Below are 21,886 nucleotides of genomic sequence, written 5' to 3' on the forward strand. Positions count from 1 at the left end.
AGGGGAAGGAGCCAGCACGGTAGCTGCACATCATACACATATTTGGATTATGCACTATGAGATGTCTTGGGATTGTACTGTGACATTGTTACTACCTTTATGATATGATTTTCATACATGTGTTTATGGTTTAAGGAAACGATATGACATGGTGATTTTTTCTTATAAATGTTTTCTGAATCGTTATATATAAAAAAAATGAAATTTTTGGACGTGAAAATTGGGTTGTTACACCCAGGTTTGTCGAGATGGAAGAGACGTGGACCACCAAGAAAATGACACGTGGCAAGTTTTGAATGGACCCAAAAAGCCCATGCAAGGCGCACATAGATAGTTGCATCGTAGGCATACCAAAACTGACCCTATAAATAAAGGTTTTTACTTCTCCAAATCTCCACACCTCAAACAATCATCTCTTCCCTCTGAATTGATGTGAAGTCCTCTTCCTTTTCCCGATGGCTCAAAACTCTTATAAAGATAGTCAGAATATTGTTGCTCACGCTACTAGGGTGAGTTCATGGCCGCGATTTTACTGTTTTCAAATGAATACATGTTATAAAACTATTACAATGATTTTACAAAAAATATTATTACTTGTAATATATCAATAGTTTTGAAACTACATGCAAAGTTAGGATAACTTTATGCCTAGTAGTTACCTTGTCTAAGCTTTATGAATGATATTATGTCTAGTTGTTATAATGCCTAAGACTATACTAGAGGATTATGCCTAGTCGTTATGTTGGCTAATTCCCAAGAATAACCTAATATCTAGTTGTTATGTTGGCCAAATTTTAAGGATAAACATTGTACGTAGTGGATACTTTGCCCTACTATCCTATCTATATCAAAAATATAATTGTTTTATGTATACGATTAGAAATATATATGTATCAGAATAATTATGGGATAAAACTATATCCTAACAAAGATATCAAAACAAAGATAATTATTATACATATAAGGTTAAGTGTGTGCGTGTGTATATATATATATATATATATATATATATATATATATATATGAATAATTATGTATGAAATTATATTAAGCAAAAACTAAAGGAAAGAATAACAAAGATAAATAATCATACTTTAAATGTTTATCAAAGCAAATTGTTAAATGATACTTAGATTCATCATTTGGCCAATCAATATTTAGCTAACATTGGACCTGTAATCGTTAATCTTAAGTGAGCGTTAAAGGTATGTATAGATCTATACGGTATTGAGACTCCCACCTGCGGTTGCTAGCTACAACCACGACAAGCATAACTTATAGACTTTTCATGATGTCCGATGAAGCGTCGTGGCAGGAAAATTTCAAGTCATCTAGCTCGATTATAGGGACTCATTGTAACATTGCTTGGAAACCTTAATCAAGTAAACTACCTAGATGAGAATGCATGGGAAGTAATTAAAGTATGTAAAGAATAAGAAAAAGAGATAAAAATCTATAAAAGGAAAAGTTATAGGTTAAGTACGAAAGAAGTAATTTATCCTAGGAAAAATAAGATATAAAGTATATGTTCAAATATAAACATAGATACTTTCCTAAGTATCTTATCTAATAACTCCTTGAAACTAATCGAGTGTACAAACCAAATCTCTTCCTGAAAGATGGAAGAAGCAACTCAAATATTAAAGGAAAATATAATAAATGACAAATTAAAGATAGTAAAAGGAAATACTCTTGTTAACGACATGTCGCAACGCCTAACACATATAAAATATAAATAAAATTATTGCTCAAATGCACTGGGGGGTAGTATAGGAAAGCAGGGTCGATTCCATAGGGACATGTCCTAAGGTCTATATCTCTCTTACGTAAGACACTTAGTAAATTAACGGTAATTAAAATGGGGGGATTTGTTAACTATTAAAACTAACTTGGACAGAAATTTATAAAAGAAATATGCACCTTAAATACAGGAATAAGTTTCAAAAAGTAAAAACAATTTTAGTTTCGCGGTGACTCTCCTAATCATGAAAATAACCTTCAACACATTTATTGAATTGTGTACTGCTGAAACTAGTACTAAAAATTGTTAATAAGCTTTAACAATTTTATTTTACTAAAATGTTTAACCAAAACAAACTCTTTGAACTAAACCTTACTTTTTATTGAATTAACCAAAGTAAGCTCTACCTAATTTATAAAATTAGCATTAGACACAGTGTAAAATTCCTGATAAAGTCCAATACTTCTCACAAGCTCGGAAGTGTAAAGACTTGTATGATCAGTTTATATTAGAGCTAACCTTAAAAGCATAATTAATCTAATATTTGTTACATTTATTGATTAATAAAGATAATTACGGATCTAAACAAATCAGATAACTAGAATGATTCATTAACAACTAAAGTGGCCAATAGAAACTGAATGAAAATCTAACTTTCAATTAATTAAGCATAAAATTGATCAAACTAAATAGTAGACACAATAAAAAATCATGCCTAATGATTACTTGCTCAAAAAGTCGAGTCGTTTGCGAAACTGAAATCTAAGGTTTTTAGCCTGTCATGGCTAAAAACGAATTACGAGAAGTAGAAACAAAACCTAATTGATAAATCTTACTAAATGAAAATAAGAATCGAAATGTGTTCTTCAGATCTGAGTTTGACACTCAAAAACATCTGAAAATTGCATGTTACTTGTCTGGCATCCCGAATAGTTAGAGTTAAGGTTGTATGAATGTTAAGGAGGCTTATTTATACGTCTAGAAAATTTCAAGTAACAAATTCGATCAATTTTTTTTCTAGGCACGACCGAATTGTTCTGGATTTGATCAAATTTTTGCGTGAATTGTGCATTTTCTAATTCTTGTTGAAATTCTGATCTTTGAAGTCTTTATTCGATCGAATTTCATGGAAAAGTTGATCAATTTTTTTTGCTTTTATTTTTCTTCGGCTGAAAAGGAACGGATAAATCTTAGAAACATTTATTTGATCGAATTTCTGAAGAATTCGATCAAATATCTTGAATTTTATCTAAAATATTGGTTTTCCCTCGATTAAATAAGCTTTCAAGCGTTCTTCAGCATCCTTCACAAGTTCCAAGCTCCAAGTTGGCTCCAAAGCTCCACCAAATGCATCCTCAATGTGTCGTATTCTCAATCCTTGCTAATTTTCCCTGAAAATCATAACAAAAGTGAGTAGTACTGGCAATTTGCAAACATAATGAGAAACACACAATTTATAATAAAACAAGAGAAATAGTTAGCATTTTATAAGAAGATAGTGACAAAAACATGCTAATAGACGCATATAAAATGCATCTAACAAATCTCCCCAAGCTTAGACCTTACTAGTCCTCGAGTAAATAAATGATAGGTGTTGGAAACGGATGTGAGGGAAAAGGATAGTGAGGGGATAACCTAGACGAAACTAACAACTTAAAAAGAAAACCTAACTGGCAAGATCAATAGAAAAATAAATAAAGAATAAACTATGCATGAAAAAACATAACAAAATGAAAAATAAACAACGATACGGAAAAGAAAAAGAAACAACCTTTATTATTATTATTATTATTATTATTATTATTATTATTATTATTATTATTATTATTATTATTATTATTACGATCAGAGTCTACATCGAGGGAACGCCAATGGAATCACTACCTAGATGACCATCTTGCTACCTTCCATGTATCACAGACTCCCAAAGTCAGGAAGACCTACAACGGTTTAACCCAATAATACAACCATAGTTTTATTTAAATTTTATACCTTAATTAGCCTTACAAGCAAAAAATAATATAGTTCAGAATCTCATGTCCTCAAGACTAGATAGTCAAAAACTAGAATCGACTCATCTTTAAGAACCCAACATAACCAAATCAGCTTTCGCCAGAGTAGCATTTGGGCCAACTCCCGTAGGAGCCCAACTCTATGCTTTCACTTTGTCTTCTTTGTAGTTGTTGATTTGATTGAACTTGAATTTGTATCTTTTTCTTTAACTTGAGTTCTTCAATCAACTTTTGAATTTCTTGAGATTCTTTGATTAAGTGCATGAATTTTGACTTGAGTACCAGATATGACAATTGTACCTTTCTTTTCTTCTCGACTATGTTGATTTGATATAAGGTTCTCAGTTACCACTAGGGTAATGTGTGTCAACAAATAGGGCCATATTTTGTGCGTCCCCTAGTCATGGTAGCTGATTTCACGCTTCCAATAAGGATCTAGTCGCTTCGGACTTTCATTTTCCATCTTCGTAGAGCTATCGAATGAAAAGAGTATCCTCATCTCATATTTCTTTTAACATAACAAAATAAAAAATATTTTTGATTTTTTTAAAGGGAAACTAAAGGAAACAAAATAAAAATATTTTTGGGTTTTTAATTTTTTTTTTCGTTTTTTGTTTTATAAAAAAAACTAACTAAGAACAAAAATGAGAAATCTTTTTGGATTTTTTAAAATTTTTTGATTTTTTTGTTGTTTTTTCTTAAAAAAAACTAATGTAGAAGAATATAAAAATTTTGTACAAAAAGGTTACAAATCCCCTACCTAAGCTTAAAATACATCATTGTCCACCATGCTTGGAAAGGAGAAGGAAAGGTCTACTGGGGAGGAGGTGGAGGCGGGAATCGACGGAGCACCTCATGCTAGAACAAGTCAAAAGTGGTATGAAAATTCTAGAAGTTGATGTTCATGTGGCCCATGTCGGTGTGAATGTCTGTGTTATCCTGACGGATTCCAGAAATATCCTCTTGCATGCAAGTAATATCCTGCCAGATAGGGACAAAATGAGGTGGTGGGGGTAGGGGTGGGTGGGGCATCCTCAAATTTGGCCTGAAAGTCAGCATGCATAGGGTCAGGTTGCTGATGATCATCATCATGGATGACGTTAAGAGGCTCATTTTTTGATAGTCGGGATGAATAGTAGATGTAGAGGGGCGGCGTCAGGATGTCGTGAAGATGAAGGGGAGGTAGAATGATGAGGTCGGGCACACGATTGCAGAAAATATGGTATAGGAATACCAGGAACATTCGGTAAAGGCAGACAGTTCTTTGAACTGATAGGATCTAAAAAAACAATAATGGAGGAATCTGAAACATGTAGGTATTTGTCACACTCGAGAAAATAGACGTGACCTCTTCGAGGTGGATGAAAGATATGCACTGACTTCAGATTCTGAACAATTAGCTGATTTTGCTATTCCACGTCCCCTATAAATCGAAACTCATCAAGTATGTGGTTTGAAATATGCATAACGATAAGAGTGACTAAGCCACCACATACGATCTTGCTCTTCCGAGCTTAAGAGATTTTTATGAGTTTCTAGACTATAAGAAACCCGGGATGAGGGCTTGCTTCCTGGGTGATCATACACCAAAGGATTTCATGTTCAGTGAGGCTGAGTTTGGTGGTTTCATATCGAGGAAAAATAAAAGGGTTTACAAAAACTTATCGTCTTTTGTACTTTCCACAAAATCGGTAATTGATGACACACTAGAAATTGGTAATTAATGGCACATTAAACCATTGCACTTTCCATAAAATCAACCAAAGGAATAAGTGAATCGTATCTAAATGGAAGTCTCTTTAATATTCTTGATTCAAATCGTCTTTTGTTCCTTAATTAGTTGTTAATTGATTCATTGCTAAGTGTTTGAGTGATTATTTAAGTTTCTAGTCTTGTAAAACTAGAGAAAAACCCCCATTTTTTATCATTGTTTAAATTAGTTAACATTAGTAGTAATTTTAATTATCATTACCGTTCCCTATGTTCGATACCCTACTTTCCTGCACTAAACTACTATTCGACTAGGTACACTGCCTATCGTGTGTTGGTTTCTGTCTAGATTAGTAGGATTAAAACTAGTATATTTTTCACGTAACAGTATCAAAAAATATCAAATACGTAGAACCAATATCAAAATACAACAAACCACCAAATTAAATCTCCCCACCATCACTATTGCCTTCATCACTCGTGTACTTGTCCTCCTCATCCTCATCATCGCCACTATCATCACTAGTATCCCCATGATGTGTATCTGAAGGGCCAAGATCACGGTATGATCATGGAAAGGGTGGAGAATCCATCCCATGAAACTCCATAATCCTAATAAGAGATTTCATGATCCACTACTAAGCTCATAAGATGGCCTGATGTTCCTACTGTAGAACATCCATGCATTGAGACAAGTGGTGGAATTCAACCCCAAGATCAGGCTCCTGTCGAGTAGCCTCTGGTGCTTTCCTTTGTCTTTGTCACCTCTGGAAAGTAGGCTCGGGAATTGGGCTCCACTTCACCTGTCCAAGAGGCGAAACAATATAATCATTAGGGATCCTCAGAATCTGATCAACTCCCGATTCCACAGCCAACATCTTCTTCAGAGCAATCGTATCTAACTTGCGGATGGGAAACGGAACCATCCCACTGGTGTCGATCCTATAGGAACAAGCCAAACAAGTAACCCATTGACCTCCATAGATCTGACTCTTCGCCATATACTCTACAGCCAAGGAAGATAAGTACAAATCAAGAGAGTAGGGGAGATTGAGACGAACCTCGGTTTGGATTAGACATCACATGTAGAATAGGTCGCCCGAAGGAAGCTTGTCACACTCCTCATGGTGCAAAATATTGGAAGCAATCAGGAAATGAATTAGATTGAAGATAGGAGATTTAAAAGAACTCTCATTGGCCACCCTAGAAACATAAATTCCCCTAGCGTGAGCCTAAACCTACGACTGATGTAACATCCCCCTTTTCAGTATGTTAAGATTTTTGTATTCTAAGTATTTAATTCCAATACGATATTTTTGAAAGGGTAAATTAAATGATGTAAATAAATTATCATAATTGATACGTAATGAGCACTAAGGGATTTTGCAACCATCTTCTAGAAAAAGGGGATGAAGTTGCTAACTTAGAAACCTTGAATGTAAAGATAATTGTTTTAGGGCAAAAAATTATCAACATGGAAAAACTTAGGGGTTTAAACTGAAAAATCCTTAAGTGCGGCCACGTGATTGACGAGATTAGGATTGTGGTTACTTAACTTGATACCATGCTTTTAACAAGAAATACACGTCCCGACCTTAAGAAAAATCATAGGAAAACAAACCAAAATTCAATAAAAATCCTACAAAAATAGTTGTTTATTTTCGCTATTTATATTTTCTAAAAAAATACAAAAATAAAATAATAAAATGAAATAAATATTTTGTTTAAAATATTCAAGTAGAATATTAAAATATTTTACATATCTGAGAAATCTAGTAGAATATTCTAACATTCTAAAAATCATATTGTTAGAATATTTACAGTGTAATATTCTATTCAAATATTTCACGTATTTTTCAAAAAAACAGTAATTTTTTTATTATTTTTATACTTTTAGGTAATTAAAGTGATGAAAATAATAATTAACTTTTTTTTTTATTTTTCCTTTTATTTTGCATTTCAAAATTATTTTTAGATTTTGTCTTACGGTCTCACAAAATTAGCATTGTTTCAAATGAACCTGAACATATATATATATATATATATATATATATATATATATATATATATATATATATATATATATATATACACACCCAGAGAAAGAGTTAGTTTCAAATATTTCTACTAGCTATTGTGTGCATGTAAGATTTATTCTAGACCAATCATTTTTGTTATTTTCAGAAAGTAATTAATGCATATTGAATATTGAAGATTTAATTAATACTTATTATATCTTCAACATGTAATATGCATTAATTACTTTCTTAAAATAACTAAAATGATTGATCAAGAATCAATCCTACATGCACACAATCGATAGTTAGAACATGTAATATGGGGTTTGCAGTATTATTAAATTTTGTTTTGTACTCCAAGACTACTAAGTTCATACGAGGACCAGACAGGAAACACCGGAGGGCAGGACCATTTTAGCAATTAAGTCATTTTGAAATCCAACAACCCTATACGACCCTTCAAACCAGATTCTCCGTACTGTAAGTAGTTAAGACGTAGTGTAATCAATGATAATAATAATAATAATAATAATAATAATAATAATAATAATAATAATAATACTTTTATTAGAAACTAGTTGCTATATTTTTATTCCTCTGTCAAGGATATGAGTTCTCTGTAGCCACGTTAGCTCTGATACCAATCTATCACACCCCCGGTCGAGGTGGCGGAACGCGTCAGACTGTGCGACTAAGTTCATGGACCACAGGTAAACTGAATATATAGCACAAGTGCAACAATAAACAATATAACATTTGCGTTCCATGTTGATATTTGAATACAAGGTTTTTACAAATAATAATAATACATGAATTGTGTTAACTGATAGGCATATAATACAAAAACAAGTAAAATAGATCACATGTAATTCATTCCGTCTTGAATGTTTGTTTAGTGATTTCCTAAGAATACATGTAGTTTTGAGGATCAACACAAGGTTGGTGAGAGTTACAGGTTTTCTGCTAACAGCAGTAATACTTTTAATAAGTCTAAAAAGTATTTTCTTTGTATGTATAACAATAGTTAATACAGTGTTTGTAATGAGTCTTTAAAAGCCAAAATGTATTTTTGTATAAGTAAATGTGTACTTAAAAACTGTGTTTGTATTAAGTCTTTGAAAGTCAAAATATATCTTTTGTTTAAGTAAATCCATATTTGAAATTGTGTTTGTAATGAATCTTTGAATATCCTTGAAAACCAAACTGTTATGTTACATAAGTAATTCCATACTTAAAACGGTTTTGAAAGCAACCAATCCCATGGTTGGTAGTGAGAGAGAGAGAGAGAGAGATAGAGAGAGAGAGAGATTCTAATTAATGTTTATAGTGAGTCCTCTAATCGAGCTATACGATTGAAATGTACCCCCTACAACGTTTCATTGGACGTTGTAGTAACGATTGTAGACACTTATCGCCCGCTTCAATTAATCAGTAGAGGTTGTAGCTAGCAACTGCAGGTGGGGATATCAACCCCGTATATATATATATATATATATATATATATATATATATCGCTCTGAAGATTAACAATTATAGTAGTGTGGGTATGCTAAGTGTTTAGACTCAGCTAATGAATAACGTCTCACTAAAAAACCCTTAACTAAAAGTATGTGAATAACACTCATGCGTAACTTAATTGTGATTAAGGCACTAAGCATACAAAATTTCATTGTATAGATTTTATAAAAGCCAAGTATGTTTGATATGTATGTAGAATTGTAAGCTACTTGGTTTTATAAAGATGTATGTTTGAAAATCATTTGTACATGTATAAACATTATGTATTTAAACGTATAAATATACATTAATAGTAATTGCTTGAATCATTGAAATACTAGAAAGTTTTGTAACTTGGTGTTCATAATACACAATGTCACATAAAATCATATAATTTTGTATCATGTAGCATTTGTTGTGTAGACTAGTTATTTCACGATAAAATAACTATAATACGTATAGGAAATGTTTGTACCAGTTTATTTGTAATGATATGTTACATTGTTAAATCATTTATAAAATTAGGATTATTGTATTTTCGCATAAAAAGATAATTTGTTCGTATAAATGAAATATATAGGCACATGTATTCCCCCCGAAATAATTAAAATATTAAAAAGGGGACATAAGCACTCACCATTTGTGACATCCCCATTTTCACGGTCAGAAAAGACAGATTTTGTTTATGCTTTATAAAAATCAGAGTACCTCTTTTAATAAAAATGTTGTGGAATTTGTTCCCAGTAAAACATGATAAATACGTTATCAAAGCATTTCCGAAGAAAAGTATTTTTATTCATTTTAAAACATTTGGGATGTAATCGTCAATACAGAAACATAAGAATAAACGGAACTTACATTCATTATCACTAGTGATTTATATCTCCTTAATCTCTTAGTGTAATGTGACTTCATAACAACATCTGTGATATAAATAAATTGAGTGGGTCAATTTGGGAAACCTGGTGAGTACATAGGGTTTTCAACGCACAATAATATAATTATTATGTTTCAACAATTAAGCAATCAACCCAATTACCCATCCTCATTATCTTCTTTATTCTTAAGAATCTACCCTAAGCATCAGCTATTCCTCGTTCATTTATTCCTAAGGATCATCCTAAGGAATCAGCATGAAGTCCATCGTTGCCACAGTTTACACAACAGACACTAAGCCTGCATAGTCTCCAAGGGTTAGGCATCAAGTCTGCATGATCGCCAAGGTTTACACAACGGGCACTAAGTCTACATAGTCGCCAGGGTTTAGGCATCAAGTCTGCATGATTGCCAAGGTTTAGGCACCAAGTTTGCATGGTCACCACGGTTTAGAGTACACCGGGTGAACACATCGTTCACAACACCTACAGGTTGCGAGCCTACTAGTGATCCACTGGACTGTCTAGAATAGTCTATGGGTGTCATCCATACTCTGTTGAATGACGGGGCCATCGTTTGGGAAAAGGATTCTCACATCGTCCACCTCTCACACTCACCTCGTGGTCTATAACACCTCTCAACTCATCATCAAAATCATATTCCATCTATTACATCTACCCATGTTTTACCCCAATATTATTGTAGATATAAAATACATATACAATTTAAATCATTTAAAACATGTATAAAATCGTTCATTCAGCATAGACAGCAAGTATTCAGATAATATGCACACATAGCACATAATTTATAAAAAATACTTCATATCTATGTGTAAGATGAAAGTAACTATGCATTCACCTGAGAAGGTGGTGACTCGGTACTCGGACAGCACTTCGTTTACTTTAAAATAATTTCCTTCGACGAAACCTAGTATTATTACCACTAGATTTTAGTCTAATATTTACCGTGACTAATTATTAGTCTTATTATTATTATACAAACATTTAAACAATACTTTCCAACCACTATGTACAGACAGGGGCCAAACATAAAACACCGGAGGGCAGGACCATTTTGGCCTATAGCACTTCTGAAATCCAACAACCCTATGCGGCCCTTTAAACTAGATTCACCGTACCGTGAGTAGTTAAAAAGATATTATAACGACACTTATATAATTCATAATAATAGCTCAAATATTTATTATAAATTTATAATAACAATACTAATTTTAAATATAAATTATATTTAAAATAGGGTAAGCAAAACTTACTTACAAGGAGATTTTAGCTAGGAGTCGAGCTCTGCAGGGGCAGAACTTTGTCGCTGAATCTTTCTAAGAAAGATTTGTGCAGCGCTTCAGCGCTCACCTTACTATACTAAAACTACAGAAAGAAAAGTTGAATCACAAGGGACCGAAATACTCAAGAGATAAGAAGAGAAAAACTTTTGAATCAAGAAAATGGTACAAGAAATATGAGAGCCCAAGCCTCTTATTTATAGTAATTGAGTTTACAAAAACTACCCTCCATAATTACTTAATGACCTTATAGGTATATAAACAACTACACACCCATTTATAATACTATTTTAAATAGATTTAACTATATTTGTACTAAACTAATGTCGAAAGAACTCAACATTAGTCTTATAATGACCACATCGTCGATACCTTTCTAATGATATATATATATATATATATATATATATGTGTGTGTGTGTGTGTGTGTGTACGTATATATGATTTATACTTTATTTTAATACGTAAATATGCTATTATAATTTGTAACTCGTTCATACGAACTCCGTTTTTGACATTCTTTATATCCACGCGTAGGTGGAGACGTACTCTACAACTTTCGTTTAGACTCCATCGGCTAATTTTGACTTTATTTTTAAAGTTATATTTTTAACAAGCCGGGATAGAATTGGTCCGTTAAAATCTCATAACTTCTTCATCCGATGTCCATTTTTGTCTGTCTTTTTATCGTTACGCTACTAATAATGAGATCTTCGATTCTCGTTTAGGTTGTGTCAGCTAAAAACCGCTCGATCTAATATTCGAATTTCGGGCTATACACTGCTAATTCGAAACTTCGAAAAATCATAACTTCCTCATACGAAGTCAGATTTAGGCGTTCTTTTTATGGAAGCTTTCGGTTTAACGTATTCTATGACTTTAGTTTAGATCGCTAAGGCTAAATCTCGCTCTATCGTAAATTCACTATTTACGTTTCCTGGTATCGTGCCGGTTCCGTCACGAAACTTCAACGGGTCATAACGTCTTCGTTATAACTCGGATTTCGGCGGTCTTTATACGTACGGAAACCTTGTAACATATACTACAACTTGGTTAAGATTATTTATTCTAAATAATATTTTGCCAAAAAGTCATTTTCGACACTTATTGCCTGTAAATTGGCTAGCCCGGATCTACGGGCGTTACAATTATCTCCCCCTTAAGATTATTACATCCCGAAATCATCAACAAAATAGGGCTCGTATAATGACTCCATACGTCATGTCTTCATCCTTGGTAATAATTATAATTCTATATTCCTTCAAGTCTATCTCTTAGACTTATTAACTGTAAGCAGTACTCGATCGTGCATCTGTTTACTATCTCAGGTTAGATTCCAAATTATGACATACCATCATGTGATGCACGTTTAGACTCAGGTCTCTTATAGTTATATTCCAAAACAGACTATACCTTCCTTCATGTTCTAATGTGATATAATCACATTTTAAAAGGTAGCATTTCTAGCTACAAGCAACTTTTTGTGATACCTCTACTGATCGCTTTTTATTCCAATCTTCCATCTTAAGTCAGATGCTACATCGAACTTCATTTTCTAAACCACATAGCATACTCAGCGTAGTCGGACTCAATTCTATATGACCACTAGGGTCGGAATATCAACAATCTTTTTAGTCATTACTGAAACGATGGTAACGACATACTTGAATAAAACGGTATCAATTACTAGCTTCTTGGTAACCTTGTGACTTTTCCTGATCCAAGCGTGAGTCTTGTGCTTCCGGTAGTATATGCATCTACTACCTTTCACACCTACTCATACTCGTCCCAAGAATTGTCTCACAGTTTTCCAAGTCCCCATACAAGAAAATCACATAACAGTTTAACACATCTGATAGCAAAACGAAGGCTTCATTATTTCTTGAAACTATTACATAGGTGTTCAAGTTCACCCTAGACTATGCCTCTAATAGGCTACATCATATTCTTCTATCTCTTAAGTTACCTCATAACTCGGTCTTCGGGTTTGGATTCCTCATCCTTGGTTCCTTGCATGGTTTTCTGCCTCGTCAAGGATCATGTGGAATGCCCTTGGCCTTGATGGTGTGTTTGGCTTTGCTGCTTCGATTTTCTTTGGGCAATTTCTTGACAGTTCCCCTTTGCCTCCATATATGTAGCATACCTTATCATTATGTGTGCAGTCCTTGGAATAGTGACCAGTCCTTCCACACTTGTAACAAGTTACTTCTTCATTGCACTTCCCACAATGCTTCTTCTTGCATTTATCACACCATCTCGCTTCACTTCCTTTTCCTCCTCCAAGCTTTGAGAATTTTCTCTCCATGTTGGACCTTGAAGATCCTTCAAACTTCCGTTTCTCTATTGCATTATCCATTATAGATTAACAACAAAAATACGTTCTATAGCACCATTCCCAAGAAAAATCATGTTTTTTCTTGTAGTGCATGGTTGTGTACTTTAAACGCGTCTTGTACACTAAGCCTTATGCATCACGTTTAACAAAGTAGATTTCCCTTCCCAAGAATAGCTACCTACATCAACATTTATATTAAATTAAGCCTACGTGTCGCGTACTCCTTCTAATTTAATAGCATGACACTTCCCAATGCATTGCGTAGTATATATCATATGCATCATGTTTTTAATAGTACGTTTCCCTTTTCCTAAAATAGTTTCACAAAACACTGTGTTACATCAAATTACTCTACGTGCCACATCATCCTTGATGTACATATTCATGTCCAATTTGACATGTTACCTTTGTAATTTTCCCATGTCATGACAATTAAGTTATATTCAACATTCCAATTCATTCCAACATTTTTCGAAATTCATATATACATATATCAAACATAAAGAAAACTAAAGTTCCATAATTTCAAATATTTACCATTCATGGACCAAAACGCCCTTTTGACATAAACATTACATATTTAACATATTACTACAACTTTTAGCATCATTACATAAATGATATGTGCAATATTCATAGAATTAGCCCTCAGTATGATCTACCTAAATTCATATCATGGGTATTATTATATAAGTATCAGTCAGTGAACTGACTGACTAGGATTGGTCGCAATAGGGAACTAGAATGGTTGTTCTGGTAGACATGCAATAAATATGTCTAATTTTCAGTTGTCTTTGGATAAACTTAAACATACAATAACAATCAAATTAATAACATTATACTCTTTTGGCTTGACAATATTGCTATTATAAAACGGGGTTCCTTTTCCCTAGAGCTTGTTTTAATGTTTTGACATTTGATATACTTAGGGTATGCTAAGGTTATCAATGAGTACACAAGATTTATCGATAATGATTGTCATTGAGGTTGTCCATGAGGTGATGCAACAAGTGTTGATAACTCAATTTAACCTAACTAAATAGTGTCCCAATGAAAAAGTGTGTTTGATTATAAATTAATAAATTAAGTGGATATAAGTGTTGTCAATAAGGATAATATGATAATAAGAAACAATGTTAGAGCTTTGGTAAGCCATCTAGATGAAAGTACAAAAAATCCATTTAAAAGTTAGAACATGAAATAGATATAACACACACTAATAAATAAATAAAAGAACCAACTCAATTTGTTAGTAAACGAGTAAGTCACAAGTTTGCAAAATTGGAAGAAGACAATTGTGAATTTTAAAGGGTTTAAGCTATTTGGGAGTATGAACATGGAAGGGTTCTATCTCAAAATCTATTTTGATTTGGTAAATGCTTCAAAAGGAAGAAATTGCAATACATATAAAAATAAAGGCATAGGAAAAAGAATCATGTCATCTAAAATCAATATCAAGATGATATGACTTAGTGAAGATGGCCAAAAAAAGTAACAACAATGGATAAACACCCATTTTTTCGAGTTAATAACTCAAAATCAAGAAAGAATTAGATAAACTTGTGTAAGTGTAAGTTGTTAAGATTATTATCATGTTTTTTGTATATATAAAATGTGTTAAATGTGGAGGTCATACACTTGAGTTATAATAGTGCAAAGAAGGAATAAACGTTGTAAGAAGTTAGAAAACTAAAATATGTGACGCATGATTTCTGGAACATGACAAAACGCCAAGGAAAAATGCAGTGCATCTGTAAACTGATGCAATACATGTGAACTCGCATACTAGGGGCATTTTGTCCAAATTTTTGTCCAACAAGTATATTTGATTCCTCATATTGTGACACATGTATTCTATTATTATAACACCAATGGATCACTAAATTAACACCATCATCTATCATTTTGATCTTATTACTCTTAAGACCATCTCTATAAATCTCTTTAAAGCTTTAATTGGTGTTCATGAGAAAATGTTCTGGAAATTAGTCAAGATTTCAAAAGGATATAATCATCTAGCTAAGAAAATCATGGTACTCTCTCTCTCTTTCTCTCTCTCTCTCTCTCTCTCTCTCTCTCTCTCTCAAGAATTCTACGGATTTTATTGAAGATCATCATGAACTTTAATTTCTCCAAGTGCTTAAATGTTCATATTAGTATGAGATAATAACCATTATGATTAACATGTTATTAAGGTATATTAACATGTTTTGTCCATGGAACATTAATATATGATCATGACGCAAGTACTAATTCATAATCTTTTGTGATCATCATCAATAGATTTGGATTATTGAAATCTATGAAGATTAAAAGAAGAAGAACCACAAAGTAATCAAGGATTAACTACTATCAAGTGATAAGAAATAATGTGCAACTTCAAATAATGATTTTTGGAAGACTACGTAAATGTGTTCATGAATTTTAGATTGTAATATTATATATGTTGGATCTAGCATAAGTTTAGTGATAATTAGTAAGTTTCATTATGGGGTATTTGGTATTGTATTTCTCTCATATTAGGATGTTAACACAAGGTTGTTACGATGTATTACAAAATTTGTTTATGCTCTTCATACTAGGTATGAAGTAATAGTATTATAGCATGAATGTAGTTAAAGGGTTTTGGTATCGAATAAAATGTTAGACATTGTAATTTTATCATAAATGGTCATGAGTTGTCAAGGCATTGAAGTAAGAACTCTTATGAGTTGTAATGGCATTAAAGTAAGAAATCTTATGGAATTCATGAGTTGTCAAGGCATTGAAGTAAGAACTCTTATGAGTTGTAAAGGCATTAAAGTAAGAACTCTTATGGTATGAATTCCACAATAGTTGAAAAGATTGAAAACCAAAAGAAAGGAAACAAGTATGGTTGATACCTAGCAAGCTGTACAAGGAACTCAGATGAGTACATGTGGAATTTTCATAAGTACGTCGCAAAATAAGATTTTGAAGCATGCTTATATCTATTTTGACATGACGAAATGTTTATCGTTATGCATATGTTTAAAAAGATCCATGCTTATTGATACAGGTTATATATGAAAGTTCTTGATATGATGATATGATTTTGAAAAATATTGGAAAAAATATATGTTTAAGAGTCATTTTTTATTATTTAATTTCATGACTGACTTCGATTTAGACCATAAGAACACAAAATAGGTAACGTATGAGGATCTACTAAGACGGTGCCTCCATGCGTAAAGTAGAGGACTTGATGATGTTAAATCGTGCACAAGAAGACGCTACCCTTAAATGGAGCAGGTGAACCCCTAGTAGTTCTAGTGATCGGGTTACTTCAAGGTACCCTAGTAGTCTTGTTTATCCTTTGTTGGACCAAGAGAACCGTGGAAACCTTAGTATGTCACACCATGTGAACTAGGGGCATCCTAGTAATCTTGTATGTTTTAAATGTTTTTAGTAGATGTAGAAAACTTAAGTTTAAATATTTATAAATGTTAATTTTCCGAGTTTATATCTCGTTAAGTTGAAACTTATGTATCTCACTAGACTATTGTCTTACATATTTTGTTTTTGAAATGTGCCATGTACTTAGGTTTGTAAGCTCATGACTAGAAGTGTTTACTAGTGAAGACTTTTGGAAGATTTAGAGTAGTCTTTGGGTTATATGATCCTTTCCATTTACTATGGTTGTGATATTAGTTTTGTAACACAAATTATTTGTAAACTTTGATAAAATTTTGAAGGATTTTGTAAAACCATATTTTGAAAATGACTTTAATATCATGTTAAATGTACAACTATGGTAATTTAAAAGGGTTCTAAAAGTACAGGTGTAACAAATAGATTTTTAGAAATTATTTGTCTATGTTTGAGGATATATAACTACTTTTACGAGTTAAATAACTGTAATGCTTTTTCCAAAGGGGGTGGGCGGACTTTGGTAAGCTCACACCTTATGTTGAGTTACAAGTGTCAAGCTTTGTCGTGTATCAAGTTGTATACCGAACTAAAATTGTGAATTCTCTATTGCTTCCTCCTCAATGGTAATTGTCAAACGATGTAGTGGTGGTGCTATCCCTTTTGTAACATAAATATCTTTTTTTAAGTGTGTATTTTTATATGTTATCCACTAATATAGTATCTACTTAATGGAATGTGCGAACAAAAAAATATTTCAAACATCATAAACCATTCTATTTTGGAGCTTATAAAATACGACTTCCCAATATCTAAATACCGAATGTCATATTTACATGGAAATAACTTGTTATTAAAAAACACAATATGATACTCATATGTAAAAATTATGAATGATCAAAGTTGGCTTTTATATATTTTTCACCAAATACCTACTTTGAAGCTAAAAAATATGATTTCCTATCCTCCAAATTAGTATTGTGGTATGCCCATAGATAGGTCTTCTTACAAATAATATAATAAAAAAATTCAGTCAAAACGAACTTTCCATGAAAGCTACAAGGTTCAAAAAAAAAAAAAAAAAAAAAAAAAAAAAAAAAAATTGCAACCCACATCATTTTTCATTAATGAATGTGTATTTTCCCATGCCATGTCATTTTTTGTAGATAACGTGTGTATTTTCGTAGATATGGCCTCCAAAAATTATGGCTATTTATTTCATTTTTCATTTTTTTGCTATTTTTTGGAAAAACTCTAGAAAAAAAAAATGCTATTTTGGTTGGAGGAAATTACAATTTAGAAAGAAAAAAAAAACAAAAAAAAAAACAAAAAAGATATATATTTTTAAAGGTTTATGTGAAGCCGGTTCTTTTAAAAACCGGATAAACTGAATCTGAAACCTGTTATGCGGATTATCCAAATCACATGAAAAAATCCAAATAAAATTTGTTAGGTTTTAACCGAAATCAAAACCCATAAATCCGATTCAACCAGTTTCGGTCAAAATAGATTTTTGTAGACCTCTATCATGTACCCATAAACAAAGTCATGAAAAGCACAATAACAAAAGTACAAGGAACTAACCATATAATTAAGATGATATATATATATATATATATATATATATATATATATATATATATATATATATATATATATATATATATATATATATATGTCAAATAATAAGGGAACAAACTACAATCGAATTCAACTAGTAAATCATATTTGATACCTAATAAAACGTTAAAATTGTAAAAACCTGATTTCTATTCTCTCTCAATCTGGATTGTAACATGACTAATATTGTATTCCCTCTTTATGTAGTCAACAACCTTATCCAGCACCATATCAGCATTAGTTTCACGCCTAATCTTTACATGGCAAGCTAACAAAACTTTCCCAACGGTAATTGCCCATATATGCAACTCATGGATTGCAACCACTTCATTAATCTCACATAAACCTCTTTCAAGGCTTGTTGCATCTATCTCTCTTGGTGTACTTTCCATCAAAACCTCTAGAATGTCACGCAACATGTTGATAGTTGTATACAACACTACAATTGAGAATAAAAGTGTGCATATGGGATCAACAAGTGTCCATTTAGGGTTATACCATATAGCTGCCGCACCCATCATTACACCAACACTCTGAATAGAATCCCCAAGAACATGAAGATAAGCACCATGAACATTTATATTACTCCTCTTCTTTGCTTTCTTTTCGTCTATATTCAATAGAGGCTGGATATGATCTTCATGTTCATCAAGACGACTTTCATTATCATGATTATGGTGGTGGTGCATTGTTGCGACACTTAATCTATGGACGTGGAGACCCTCAGAATCATCATCGTGTCCATGCGTATGCCCATGGTGTCCATGATAATGTGCATGGTCATGTCCGAGTATGAAAATCAAGAACATGTTAACAAGTAAACCAATAAACGCAATTACAAACATAAGAGTGCCTTGAACCTCGACTCTACCATGGAGGAGTCTATCTATAGCTTCATAAACAAGAATCCCAGTAAGAAGCCATATCATTTGGATCGATACAAGAGTTCCAAGTATCTCAATCCTGAAAAACCCGAAAGATTGACGAGGTGTAGCTTCCCATCCAGAAGCCCACACAGAGAATAACGAGATTGTAAAAGCACCAACATCGGACAACAAATGAGCAGCGTCTGTCAAGATTGCAAGACTGTTTGCTTTACTTCCACCAATCACTTCTACCACCATGAAAATGAAACACACTACCACACCACCCAACAGCTTCCACATGGACGCTACACGTTCTTCTGCATCCTTAAAACTGGTTTTAGCGTCAGAAAATCCGCAGGATGATCCTGCACAAACTTTACTCCTGACATAGCTGTTCTCTAAGGGTGGTGCGTCTGCTATGATGTCAATAGTGCCATGACCATGTTCATGATCCATCTGTAAATGTAAAACATGTATCGTAGATAAGTAATATCGTATATTTACAATGGATGATCTTACATTCTAATACAAAAGTAGAAGCAGCATTACATAGTAATCTATTTGAAGTTTTAAGGGTCCAAGTACGATAAAGATCTCTGATTGCTGAAACTAGAACATGTTCCCACCAGAAACAAAGAGAGAAAGAATTGGGGAAGCAGTCACCAAAAACAACAAATTAAAGCTGTTATGTTTGGAAGATTGGGACAAATTCACAAACAAGTGTGTAGATCTATATGAGTTTACTATTATTTTGTATGGAAACTATTTACGAGAAACTATATAATATACCAAAAGGGTAAAATATATAGATTGTCATAGACGTGGGTATCCGGGGAAACAATGCAAAATTATAGTTTTGGTGCATGTGATTGTTGAGCGAAATGGAACAGAGATACGAAGAATATATGATTCAAGAATGTTGATTGTAGAAAAGATGGAAAAGAAGGGTTTACCTTTTTGAAATTTATGAAAATTGTACAAATGCATGGATGAATGATCGAGATGTAAACAAGAATGACGGTGTGTTTAGATCATCGGAAGGCTCTTTTGTAGGTTCTTTCAAGCCCCTCTCAGAACAATTTTGAAAGCCACATAGGCTTGGGTTTCATATGAAAGTCCCACCTTCATTATAAAAACATATATATATATATATATATATATAGGGTTAGGTTCATTTGAGACCACGTATATTTTGTGAGACCGTGAGACGTATTTTTTTTATTTTTTTTTTAATTTTTTTTAGTTAATTCATGTTCCGAAAATAATATTTAAAAAAAGAATTTTTTGATTTTTCCATTTATTTTGCATTTTAAAATTATTTTTAGAATATGTACAGTGTAATATTCTATTTAGAATATTTCACGTATTTTTCAAAAAAAAATAGAATTTTTTTTATTTTTTTTTTATTTTTTTTAGTTAATTCAAGTTCCGAAAATAATATTTAAAAAAAGAATTTTTAGATTTTTCCATTTATTTTTCATTTTAAAATTATTTTTTAGAATATGTCAGTGTAATATCTATTTAGAATATTTCACGTATTTTTAAAAAAAAACGGAATTTTTTTTATTTTTTTTATATTTTTTTTATATTTTTTTTAGTTAATTCAAGTTCCGAAAATAATATTTAAAAAAAGAATTTTTGGATTTTTCCATTTATTTTGCATTTTAAAATTATTTTTAGATTTGATCACACGGTCTCACAAAATTAGAATGGTTTCAAATGAACCTGAACATATATATATATATATATATATATATATATATATATATATATATATATATATATATATATATATATATATATATATATATATATATATATATATATATATATATATATATATTCTTTTAAAATTATACGGAACAAACTAATTACTAATAATATTAGTTATTATTATTATATTAATATATTTAACTATTAAAAAATATTCAATGTATAGTTTCTATTGTTTTTTTAATTATTTTTTATATTATAAAACAAGTTATTAAAAATCTACTATAATAAATGAAAGTTTTTTTGCCACATGTTCTCTTCTCGTTCATTTGGACACATGACATTTTCTAGAATTTTTAAATTTTTTATTTTCCACTTATCATTTTATTGTATTTTTCATTTTATTAAATTAAAATTCCACATTTAATGTAGAAGGTAATATATATGTAATGTATTCAATACATTAAAGTCTCATTAATTATAATAATTCAAAATTTTCTCATTTTTCTTATAAATTCAAACTTTTCAAATTGTTAAAATTTTATAATTTTGTTTAATTAAACCCATGTATTTACATGGGTCTAACACCTACTATAATAATATAACCAGCGCTTGATGTCATGAAAATTGTTCAATGGGCCAGTTGGGTGGTACATGGCCCAAAGTTTTAAAGGGCCTATTCATATTAAATATTTATTAGGCAGGACTTCGGAGCGAAACATAAAAGAAATCTAATTTTAAACTTCCAATTAGATAATTTTTTTTTTTCAAAAATCATCGGTTCACCAAAGTATATCTATTATGGTCG

General features: G+C 31.7%; 1 pseudogene; it reads right to left on the reverse strand.

Annotated features, from left to right (window-relative positions):
* Positions 1 to 18,647: 18,647 nt before the first annotated feature.
* LOC145002919 (metal tolerance protein A1 pseudogene) lies at positions 18,648 to 19,821 on the reverse strand (annotated as a pseudogene).
* Between the last annotated feature and the right edge of the window lie 2,065 nt (positions 19,822 to 21,886).

Source organism: Lactuca saligna, chromosome 6 (assembly GCF_052625555.1).
Source record: "Lactuca saligna cultivar CGN05327 chromosome 6, ASM5262555v1, whole genome shotgun sequence".
Lineage (NCBI taxonomy): Eukaryota > Viridiplantae > Streptophyta > Magnoliopsida > Asterales > Asteraceae > Lactuca > Lactuca saligna.